The 12,698-nt window shown below is 47.6% G+C and overlaps 1 protein-coding gene across 3 annotated transcripts in view; it reads right to left on the bottom strand.

Annotated features, from left to right (window-relative positions):
• Nucleotides 1-12,698, bottom strand: part of ACSS3 (acyl-CoA synthetase short chain family member 3) — a 1,041,561-nt gene that overhangs the window by 416,388 nt on the left and 612,475 nt on the right. The window lies entirely within an intron of this gene.

Genomic DNA, 12,698 nt, shown 5'->3' with positions numbered 1-12,698 from the left:
CCCTCACCCTAGTCTAAATGGCATTTGGCGGCTTAGTTTAGAGTCCTAATCAGCATGGCTGTCCCAGATGAGAAAGGTGTGGACCAAGCAATGTCTTTGCAGTGCCGTGCTCCACTCGACATGCCTTTTTCAGCCCAAGTGTCCCTGGACCTGTAGCCCTTATGACAGTCTGAACCCGAACCCTAACCCTAACCCTAACCCTAACCCTAATTTAAATGGCACCTTGGAGCTGAGATTACTGTCCCAGGCGCCATGGCTGGTCCAGGTGAAAAAAGTGTTGAAAGATTAATAGTGGTACACGGGAATGCTCTCCTTAGATTGTTTTTAGCAGTCCCAGTATCCCTGGAGATGTAGACATTTTAGATCTCAGAACAGTAACCCGTTAAGTATAACCCATTAAGCATTCGACATGGCATGCTGGAGCTTAGTTTAGAGTCTTATCACCAGGGCTGTGCCAGAGGAGAAAGGTGTGGACCAAGCAATGTCTTTGCACTGCCGTGCTCCACTCGACATGCCTTTTCCAGCACCTGTGTCCCTGGAGCTGCAGCCTTTATGGCAGTCTGAACCCGAACACTAACCATAACCATAACCCTAATGTAAATGGCACCTTGGAGATGAGTTGACAGTTCCAAGCACCATGGATAGTCCAGATGAAAAAACTGTTGAAAGATTAATAGTGGTACACTGGAATGCTCCCCTTACATTGTTTTTAGCAGTCCCAGTACCCCTGGAGATGTAGGCGTTATAGATAGCTGAACAGTGACCATTACCCTAATCTACATGGCATATGGGAGTTCAGTTTACAGTCCTTATCTCCAGGGCTGTCCCAGATGAGAAAAGTGTGGACCAAGCAATGTCTTTGCACTGCCGTGCTCCACTCCACATGACTTTTTCAGCACCAGTGTCCCTGCAGCTCTAGCCTTTATGACAGTCTGAACCCGAACCCTAAACCTAACCCTAACCCTAATCTAAATGGCACCTTGGAGCTGAGATTACTGTCCCAGGTGCCATGGCTGGTCCAGGTGAAAAAAGTGTTGAAAGATTAATAGTGGTACACGGGAATGCTCTTCTTATAAAGTTTTCAGCAGTCCCAGTGTCCCCGGAAATGTAGGCATTACAGATCTACGAACAGTAACCCTCACCCTAGTCTAAATGGCATTTGGCGGCTTAGTTTAGAGTCCTAATCAGCATGGCTGTCCCAGATGAGAAAGGTGTGGACCAAGCAAGGTCTTTGCAGTGCCGTGCTCCACTCGACATGCCTTTTTCAGCCCAAGTGTCCCTGGACCTGTAGCCCTTATGACAGTCTGAACACGAACCCGAACCCTAACCCTAACCCTAACCCTAATTTAAATGGCACCTTGGAGCTGAGTTTCCAGTCCCAAGCACCGTGGATGGTCCAGATGAAAAAGGTGTTGAAAGGCTAATGGCGATACACTGGAATGCTCTCCTTAGATTGTTTTTAGCAGTCCCAGGGTCCCTGCAGATGTAGGCATTTTAGATCTCAGAACAGTAACCTGTTAAGTATAACCCATTAAGCATTCTACATGGCATGCTGGAGCTTAGTTTAGAGTCCTTATCACCAGGGCTGTGCCAGAGGAGAAAGGTGTGGACCCAGCAATGTCTTTGCACTGCCGTGCTCCACTTGACATGCCTTTTCCAGCACCAGTGTCCCTGGAGCTGCAGCCTTTATGGCAGTCTGAACCCGAACACTAACCATAACCCTAACCCTAAGCTAAATGGCACCTTGGAGATGAGTTGACAGTTCCAAGCACCATGGATGGTAAAGATGAAAAAACTGATGAAAGATTAATAGTGGTACACTGGAATGCTCCCCTTACATTGTTTTTAGCAGTCCCAGTATCCCTGGAGATGTAGGCGTTATAGATATCTGAACAGTGACCATTACCCTAATCTACATGGCATATGGGAGTTCAGTTTACAGTCCTTATCTCCAGGGCTGTCCCAGATGAGAAAGGTGTGGACCAAGCAATGTCTTTGCACTGCCGTGCTCCACTCCACATGACTTTTTCAGCACCAGTGTCCCTGCAGCTCTAGCCTTTATGACAGTCTGAAACCGAACGCTAAACCTAACCCTAACCCTAATCTAAATGGCACCTTGGAGCTGAGATTACTGTCCCAGGCGCCATGGCTGGTCCAGGTGAAAAAAGTGTTGAAAGATTAATAGTGGTACACGGGAATGCTCTTCTTACAAAGTTTTCAGCAGTCCCAGTGTCCCCGGAAATGTAGGCATTACAGATCTACGAACAGTAACCCTCACCCTAGTCTAAATGGCATTTGGCGGCTTAGTTTAGAGTCCTAATCAGCATGGCTGTCCCAGATGAGAAAGGTGTGGACCAAGCAATGTCTTTGCAGTGCCGTGCTCCACTCGACATGCCTTTTTCAGCCCAAGTGTCCCTGGACCTGTAGCCCTTAGGACAGTCTGAACCCGAACCCTAACCCTAACCCTAACCCTAACCCTAATTTAAATGGCACCTTGGAGCTGAGTTTCCAGTCCCAAGCACCGAGGATGGTCCAGATGAAAAAGGTGTTGAAAGGCTAATGGCGATACACTGGAATGCTCTCCTTAGATTGTTTTTAGCAGTCCCAGAGTCCCTGCAGATGTAGTCATTTTAGATCTCAGAACAGTAAACCGTTAAGTATAACCCTTTAAGCATTCTACATGGCATGCTGGAGCTTAGTTTAGAGTCCTTATCACCAGGGCTGTCCCAGATGAGAAAGGTGTGGACCAAGCAATGTCTTTGCACTGCCGTGCTCCACTCGACATGCCTTTTCCAGCACCAGTGTCCCTGGAGCTGCAGCCTTTATGGCAGTCTGAAGCCGAACACTAACCATAACCCTAACCCTAAGCTAAATGGCACCTTGGAGATGAGTTGACAGCTCCAAGCACCATGGATAATCCAGATGAAAAAACTGTTGAAAGATTAATAGTGGTACACTGGAATGCTCCCCTTACATTGTTTTTAGCAGTCCCAGTGTCCCTGGAGATGTAGGCGTTATAGATAGCTGAACAGTGACCATTACCCTAATCTACATGGCATATGGGAGTTCAGTTTACAGTCCTTATCTCCAGGGCTGTCCCAGATGAGAAAGGTGTGGACCAAGCAATGTCTTTGCACTGCCGTGCTCCACTCCACATGACTTTTTCAGCACCAGTGTCCCTGCAGCTCTAGCCTTTATGACAGTCTCAACCCGAACCCTAAACCTAACCCTAACCCTAATCTAAATGGCACCTTGGAGCTGAGATTACTGTCCCAGGCGCCATGGCTGGTCCAGGTGAAAAAAGTGTTGAAAGATTAATAGTGGTACACGGGAATGCTCTTCTTACAAAGTTTTCTGCAGTCCCAGTGTCCCCGGAAATGTAGGCATTACAGATCTACGAACAGTAACCCTCACCCTAGTCTAAACGGCATTTGGCGGCTTAGTTTAGAGTCCTAATCAGCATGGCTGTCCCAGATGAGAAAGGTGTGGACCAAGCAAGGTCTTTGCAGTGCTGTGCTCCACTCGACATGCCTTTTTCAGCCCAAGTGTCCCTGGACCTGTAGCCCTTATGACAGTCTGAACCCGAACCCTAACCCTAACCCTAACCCTAATTTAAATGGCACCTTGGAGCTGAGTTTCCAGTCCCAAGCACCGTGGATGGTCCAGATGAAAAAGGTGTTGAAAGCCTAATGGCGATACACTGGAATGCTCTCCTTAGATTGTTTTTAGCAGTCCCAGGGTCCCTGCAGATGTAGGCATTTTAGATCTCAGAACAGTAACCCGTTAAGTATAACCCATTAAGCATTCTACATTGCATGCTGGAGCTTAGTTTAGAGTCCTTATCACCAGATCTGTCCCAGATGAGAAAGGTGTGGACAAAGCAATGTCTTTGCACTGCCGTGCTCCACTCGACATGCCTTTTCCAGCACCAGTGTCCCTGGAGCTGCAGCCTTTATGGCAGTCTGAACCCGAACCCTAACCATAACCATAACCCTAACCCTAAGCTAAATGGCACCTTGGAGATGAGTTGACAGTTCCAAGGACCATGGATGGTCCAGATGAAAAAACTGTTGAAAGATTAAGAGTGGTACACTGGAATTCTCCCCTTACATTGTTTTTAGCAGTCCCAGTATCCCTGGAGATGTAGGCGTTATAGATAGCTGAACAGTGACCATTACCCTAATCTACATGGCATATGGGAGTTCAGTTTACAGTCCTTATCTCCAGGGCTGTCCCAGATGAGAAAAGTGTGGACCAAGCAATGTCTTTGCACTGCCGTGCTCCACTCCACGTGACTTTTTCAGCACCAGTGTCCCTGCAGCTCTGGCCTTTATGACAGTCTGAACCCGAACCCTAAACCTAACCCTAACCCTCATCTAAATGGCACCTTGGAGCTGAGATTACTGTCCCAGGCGCCATGGCTGGTCCAGGTGAAAAAAGTGTTGAAAGATTAATAGTGGTACACGGGAATGCTCTCCTTAGATTGTTTTTAGCAGTCCCAGGGTCCCTGCAGATGTAGGCATTTTAGATCTCAGAACAGTAACCCGTTAAGTATAACCCATTAAGCATTCGACATGGCATGCTGGAGCTTAGTTTAGAGTCTTATCACCAGGGCTGTGCCAGAGGAGAAAGGTGTGGACCAAGCAATGTCTTTGCACTGCCGTGCTCCACTCGACATGCCTTTTCCAGCACCTGTGTCCCTGGAGCTGCAGCCTTTATGGCAGTCTGAACCCGAACACTAACCATAACCATAACCCTAATGTAAATGGAACCTTGGAGATGAGTTGACAGTTCCAAGCACCATGGATAGTCCAGATGAAAAAACTGTTGAAAGATTAATAGTGGTACACTGGAATGCTCCCCTTACATTGTTTTTAGCAGTCCCAGTACCCCTGGAGATGTAGGCGTTATAGATAGCTGAACAGTGACCATTACCCTAATCTACATGGCATATGGGAGTTCAGTTTACAGTCCTTATCTCCAGGGCTGTCCCAGATGAGAAAGGTGTGGACCAAGCAATGTCTTTGCACTGCCGTGCTCCACTCGACATGCCTTTTTCAGCCCAAGTGTCCCTGGACCTGTAGCCCTTATGACAGTCTGAACCCGAACCCTAACCCTAACCCTAACCCTAATTTAAATGGCACCTTGGAGCTGAGTTTCCAGTCCCAAGCACCGTGGATGGTCCAGATGAAAAAGGTGTTGAAAGCCTAATGGCGATACACTGGAATGCTCTCCTTAGATTGTTTTTAGCAGTCCCAGGGTCCCTGCAGATGTAGGCATTTTAGATCTCAGAACAGTAACCCGTTAAGTATAACCCATTAAGCATTCTACATTGCATGCTGGAGCTTAGTTTAGAGTCCTTATCACCAGATCTGTCCCAGATGAGAAAGGTGTGGACAAAGCAATGTCTTTGCACTGCCGTGCTCCACTCGACATGCCTTTTCCAGCACCAGTGTCCCTGGAGCTGCAGCCTTTATGGCAGTCTGAACCCGAACCCTAACCATAACCATAACCCTAACCCTAAGCTAAATGGCACCTTGGAGATGAGTTGACAGTTCCAAGGACCATGGATGGTCCAGATGAAAAAACTGTTGAAAGATTAAGAGTGGTACACTGGAATTCTCCCCTTACATTGTTTTTAGCAGTCCCAGTATCCCTGGAGATGTAGGCGTTATAGATAGCTGAACAGTGACCATTACCCTAATCTACATGGCATATGGGAGTTCAGTTTACAGTCCTTATCTCCAGGGCTGTCCCAGATGAGAAAAGTGTGGACCAAGCAATGTCTTTGCACTGCCGTGCTCCACTCCACGTGACTTTTTCAGCACCAGTGTCCCTGCAGCTCTGGCCTTTATGACAGTCTGAACCCGAACCCTAAACCTAACCCTAACCCTCATCTAAATGGCACCTTGGAGCTGAGATTACTGTCCCAGGCGCCATGGCTGGTCCAGGTGAAAAAAGTGTTGAAAGATTAATAGTGGTACACGGGAATGCTCTCCTTAGATTGTTTTTAGCAGTCCCAGGGTCCCTGCAGATGTAGGCATTTTAGATCTCAGAACAGTAACCCGTTAAGTATAACCCATTAAGCATTCGACATGGCATGCTGGAGCTTAGTTTAGAGTCTTATCACCAGGGCTGTGCCAGAGGAGAAAGGTGTGGACCAAGCAATGTCTTTGCACTGCCGTGCTCCACTCGACATGCCTTTTCCAGCACCTGTGTCCCTGGAGCTGCAGCCTTTATGGCAGTCTGAACCCGAACACTAACCATAACCATAACCCTAATGTAAATGGAACCTTGGAGATGAGTTGACAGTTCCAAGCACCATGGATAGTCCAGATGAAAAAACTGTTGAAAGATTAATAGTGGTACACTGGAATGCTCCCCTTACATTGTTTTTAGCAGTCCCAGTACCCCTGGAGATGTAGGCGTTATAGATAGCTGAACAGTGACCATTACCCTAATCTACATGGCATATGGGAGTTCAGTTTACAGTCCTTATCTCCAGGGCTGTCCCAGATGAGAAAAGTGTGGACCAAGCAATGTCTTTGCACTGCCGTGCTCCACTCGACATGCCTTTTTCAGCCCAAGTGTCCCTGGACCTGTAGCCCTTATGACAGTCTGAACCCGAACCCTAACCCTAACCCTAACCCTAACCCTAATTTAAATGGCACCTTGGAGCTGAGTTTCCAGTCCCAAGCACCGTGGATGGTCCAGATGAAAAAGGTGTTGAAAGGCTAATGGCGATACACTGGAATGCTCTCCTTAGATTGTATTTAGCAGTCCCAGGGTCCCTGCAGATGTAGGCATTTTAGATCTCAGAACAGTAACCTGTTAAGTATAACCCATTAAGCATTCTACATGGCATGCTGGAGCTTAGTTTAGAGTCCTTATCACCAGGGCTGTCCCAGATGAGAAAGGTGTGGACCAAGCAATGTCTTTGCACTGCCGTGCTCCACTTGACATGCCTTTTCCAGCACCAGTGTCCCTGGAGCTGCAGCCTTTATGGCAGTCTGAACCCGAACACTAACCATAACCCTAACCCTAAGCTAAATGGCACCTTGGAGATGAGTTGACAGTTCCAAGCACCATGGATGGTAAAGATGAAAAAACTGATGAAAGATTAATAGTGGTACACTGGAATGCTCCCCTTACATTGTTTTTAGCAGTCCCAGTATCCCTGGAGATGTAGGCGTTATAGATATCTGAACAGTGACCATTACCCTAATCTACATGGCATATGGGAGTTCAGTTTACAGTCCTTATCTCCAGGGCTGTCCCAGATGAGAAAGGTGTGGACCAAGCAATGTCTTTGCACTGCCGTGCTCCACTCCACATGACTTTTTCAGCACCAGTGTCCCTGCAGCTCTAGCCTTTATGACAGTCTCAACCCGAACCCTAAACCTAACCCTAACCCTAATCTAAATGGCACCTTGGAGCTGAGATTACTGTCCCAGGCGCCATGGCTGGTCCAGGTGAAAAAAGTGTTGAAAGATTAATAGTGGTACACGGGAATGCTCTTCTTACAAAGTTTTCAGCAGTCCCAGTGTCCCCGGAAATGTAGGCATTACAGATCTACGAACAGTAACCCTCACCCTAGTCTAAATGGCATTTGGCGGCTTAGTTTAGAGTCCTAATCAGCATGGCTGTCCCAGATGAGAAAGGTGTGGACCAAGCAATGTCTTTGCAGTGCTGTGCTCCACTCAACATGCTTTTTTCAGCCCAAGTGTCCCTGGACCTGTAGCCCTTATGACAGTCTCAACCCGAACCCTAACCCTAACCCTAATCTAAATGGCACCTTGGAGCTGAGTTTCCAGTCCCAAGCACCGTGGATGGTCCACATGAAAAAGGCGTTAAAAGGCTAATGGCGATACACTGGAATGCTCTCCTTAGATTGTTTTTAGCAGTCCCAGTGTCCCTGCAGATGTAGGCATTTTAGATCTCAGAACAGTAACCCGTTAAGTATAACCCATTAAGCATTCTACATGGCATGCTGGAGCTTAGTTTAGAGTCCTTATCACCAGAGCTGTCCCAGATGAGAAAGGTGTGGACCAAGCAATGTCTTTGCACTGCCGTGCTCCACTCGACATGCCTTTTCCAGCACCAGTGTCCCTGGAGCTGCAGCCTTTATGGCAGTCTGAACCCGAACACTAACCAGAACCCTAACCCTAATGTAAATGGCACCTTGGAGATGAGTTGACAGTTCCAAGCACCATGGATGGTCCAGATGAAAAAACTGATGAAAGATTAATAGTGGTACACTGGAATGCTCCCCTTACATTGTTTTTAGCAGTCCCAGTACCCCTGGAGATGTAGGCGTTATAGGTAGCTGAACAGTGACCATTACCCTAATCTACATGGCATATGGGAGTTCAGTTTACAGTCCTTATCCCCAGGGCTGTCCCAGATGAGAAAAGTGTGGACCAAGCAATGTCTTTGCACTGCTGTGCTCCACTCCACATGACTTTTTCAGCACCAGTGTCCCTGCAGCTCTGGCCTTTATGACAGTCTCAACCCGAACCCTAAACCTAACCCTAACCCTAATCTAAATGGCACCTTGGAGCTGAGATTACTGTCCCAGGCGCCATGGCTGGTCCAGGTGAAAAAAGCGTTGAAGGATTAATAGTGGTACACGGGAATGCTCTTCTTATAAAGTTTTCAGCAGTCCCAGTGTCCCCGGAAATGTAGGCATTACAGATCTACGAACAGTAACCCTCACCCTAGTCTAAATGGCATTTGGCGGCTTAGTTTAGAGTCCTAATCAGCATGGCTGTCCCAGATGAGAAAGGTGTGGACCAAGCAATGTCTTTGCAGTGCCGTGCTCCACTCGACATGCCTTTTTCAGCCCAAGTGTCCCTGGACCTGTAGCCCTTAGGACAGTCTGAACCCGAACCCTAACCCTAACCCTAACCCTAACCCTAATTTATATGGCACCTTGGAGCTGAGTTTCCAGTGCCAAGCACCGAGGATGGTCCAGATGAAAAAGGTGTTGAAAGGCTAATGGCGATACACTGGAATGCTCTCCTTAGATTGTTTTTAGCAGTCCCAGGGTCCCTGCAGATGTAGGCATTTTAGATCTCAGAACAGTAACCCGTTAAGTATAACCCATTAAGCATTCTACATTGCATGCTGGAGCTTAGTTTAGAGTCCTTATCACCAGATCTGTCCCAGATGAGAAAGGTGTGGACAAAGCAATGTCTTTGCACTGCCGTGCTCCACTCGACATGCCTTTTCCAGCACCAGTGTCCCTGGAGCTGCAGCCTTTATGGCAGTCTGAACCCGAACCCTAACCATAACCATAACCCTAACCCTAAGCTAAATGGCACCTTGGAGATGAGTTGACAGTTCCAAGGACCATGGATGGTCCAGATGAAAAAACTGTTGAAAGATTAAGAGTGGTACACTGGAATTCTCCCCTTACATTGTTTTTAGCAGTCCCAGTATCCCTGGAGATGTAGGCGTTATAGATAGCTGAACAGTGACCATTACCCTAATCTACATGGCATATGGGAGTTCAGTTTACAGTCCTTATCTCCAGGGCTGTCCCAGATGAGAAAAGTGTGGACCAAGCAATGTCTTTGCACTGCCGTGCTCCACTCCACGTGACTTTTTCAGCACCAGTGTCCCTGCAGCTCTGGCCTTTATGACAGTCTGAACCCGAACCCTAAACCTAACCCTAACCCTCATCTAAATGGCACCTTGGAGCTGAGATTACTGTCCCAGGCGCCATGGCTGGTCCAGGTGAAAAAAGTGTTGAAAGATTAATAGTGGTACACGGGAATGCTCTCCTTAGATTGTTTTTAGCAGTCCCAGGGTCCCTGCAGATGTAGGCATTTTAGATCTCAGAACAGTAACCCGTTAAGTATAACCCATTAAGCATTCGACATGGCATGCTGGAGCTTAGTTTAGAGTCTTATCACCAGGGCTGTGCCAGAGGAGAAAGGTGTGGACCAAGCAATGTCTTTGCACTGCCGTGCTCCACTCGACATGCCTTTTCCAGCACCTGTGTCCCTGGAGCTGCAGCCTTTATGGCAGTCTGAACCCGAACACTAACCATAACCATAACCCTAATGTAAATGGAACCTTGGAGATGAGTTGACAGTTCCAAGCACCATGGATAGTCCAGATGAAAAAACTGTTGAAAGATTAATAGTGGTACACTGGAATGCTCCCCTTACATTGTTTTTAGCAGTCCCAGTACCCCTGGAGATGTAGGCGTTATAGATAGCTGAACAGTGACCATTACCCTAATCTACATGGCATATGGGAGTTCAGTTTACAGTCCTTATCTCCAGGGCTGTCCCAGATGAGAAAAGTGTGGACCAAGCAATGTCTTTGCACTGCCGTGCTCCACTCGACATGCCTTTTTCAGCCCAAGTGTCCCTGGACCTGTAGCCCTTATGACAGTCTGAACCCGAACCCTAACCCTAACCCTAACCCTAACCCTAATTTAAATGGCACCTTGGAGCTGAGTTTCCAGTCCCAAGCACCGTGGATGGTCCAGATGAAAAAGGTGTTGAAAGGCTAATGGCGATACACTGGAATGCTCTCCTTAGATTGTATTTAGCAGTCCCAGGGTCCCTGCAGATGTAGGCATTTTAGATCTCAGAACAGTAACCTGTTAAGTATAACCCATTAAGCATTCTACATGGCATGCTGGAGCTTAGTTTAGAGTCCTTATCACCAGGGCTGTCCCAGATGAGAAAGGTGTGGACCAAGCAATGTCTTTGCACTGCCGTGCTCCACTTGACATGCCTTTTCCAGCACCAGTGTCCCTGGAGCTGCAGCCTTTATGGCAGTCTGAACCCGAACACTAACCATAACCCTAACCCTAAGCTAAATGGCACCTTGGAGATGAGTTGACAGTTCCAAGCACCATGGATGGTAAAGATGAAAAAACTGATGAAAGATTAATAGTGGTACACTGGAATGCTCCCCTTACATTGTTTTTAGCAGTCCCAGTATCCCTGGAGATGTAGGCGTTATAGATATCTGAACAGTGACCATTACCCTAATCTACATGGCATATGGGAGTTCAGTTTACAGTCCTTATCTCCAGGGCTGTCCCAGATGAGAAAGGTGTGGACCAAGCAATGTCTTTGCACTGCCGTGCTCCACTCCACATGACTTTTTCAGCACCAGTGTCCCTGCAGCTCTAGCCTTTATGACAGTCTCAACCCGAACCCTAAACCTAACCCTAACCCTAATCTAAATGGCACCTTGGAGCTGAGATTACTGTCCCAGGCGCCATGGCTGGTCCAGGTGAAAAAAGTGTTGAAAGATTAATAGTGGTACACGGGAATGCTCTTCTTACAAAGTTTTCAGCAGTCCCAGTGTCCCCGGAAATGTAGGCATTACAGATCTACGAACAGTAACCCTCACCCTAGTCTAAATGGCATTTGGCGGCTTAGTTTAGAGTCCTAATCAGCATGGCTGTCCCAGATGAGAAAGGTGTGGACCAAGCAATGTCTTTGCAGTGCTGTGCTCCACTCAACATGCTTTTTTCAGCCCAAGTGTCCCTGGACCTGTAGCCCTTATGACAGTCTCAACCCGAACCCTAACCCTAACCCTAATCTAAATGGCACCTTGGAGCTGAGTTTCCAGTCCCAAGCACCGTGGATGGTCCACATGAAAAAGGCGTTAAAAGGCTAATGGCGATACACTGGAATGCTCTCCTTAGATTGTTTTTAGCAGTCCCAGTGTCCCTGCAGATGTAGGCATTTTAGATCTCAGAACAGTAACCCGTTAAGTATAACCCATTAAGCATTCTACATGGCATGCTGGAGCTTAGTTTAGAGTCCTTATCACCAGAGCTGTCCCAGATGAGAAAGGTGTGGACCAAGCAATGTCTTTGCACTGCCGTGCTCCACTCGACATGCCTTTTCCAGCACCAGTGTCCCTGGAGCTGCAGCCTTTATGGCAGTCTGAACCCGAACACTAACCAGAACCCTAACCCTAATGTAAATGGCACCTTGGAGATGAGTTGACAGTTCCAAGCACCATGGATGGTCCAGATGAAAAAACTGATGAAAGATTAATAGTGGTACACTGGAATGCTCCCCTTACATTGTTTTTAGCAGTCCCAGTACCCCTGGAGATGTAGGCGTTATAGATAGCTGAACAGTGACCATTACCCTAATCTACATGGCATATGGGAGTTCAGTTTACAGTCCTTATCCCCAGGGCTGTCCCAGATGAGAAAAGTGTGGACCAAGCAATGTCTTTGCACTGCTGTGCTCCACTCCACATGACTTTTTCAGCACCAGTGTCCCTGCAGCTCTGGCCTTTATGACAGTCTCAACCCGAACCCTAAACCTAACCCTAACCCTAATCTAAATGGCACCTTGGAGCTGAGATTACTGTCCCAGGCGCCATGGCTGGTCCAGGTGAAAAAAGCGTTGAAGGATTAATAGTGGTACACGGGAATGCTCTTCTTATAAAGTTTTCAGCAGTCCCAGTGTCCCCGGAAATGTAGGCATTACAGATCTACGAACAGTAACCCTCACCCTAGTCTAAATGGCATTTGGCGGCTTAGTTTAGAGTCCTAATCAGCATGGCTGTCCCAGATGAGAAAGGTGTGGACCAAGCAATGTCTTTGCAGTGCCGTGCTCCACTCGACATGCCTTTTTCAGCCCAAGTGTCCCTGGACCTGTAGCCCTTAGGACAGTCTGAACCCGAACCCTAACCCTAACCCTAACCCT

The sequence above is a fragment of the Lathamus discolor genome, chromosome 1 (genome assembly GCF_037157495.1).
Source record: "Lathamus discolor isolate bLatDis1 chromosome 1, bLatDis1.hap1, whole genome shotgun sequence".
Lineage (NCBI taxonomy): Eukaryota > Metazoa > Chordata > Aves > Psittaciformes > Psittacidae > Lathamus > Lathamus discolor.
This window is presented reverse-complemented; position numbering and strand designations above follow the sequence as displayed.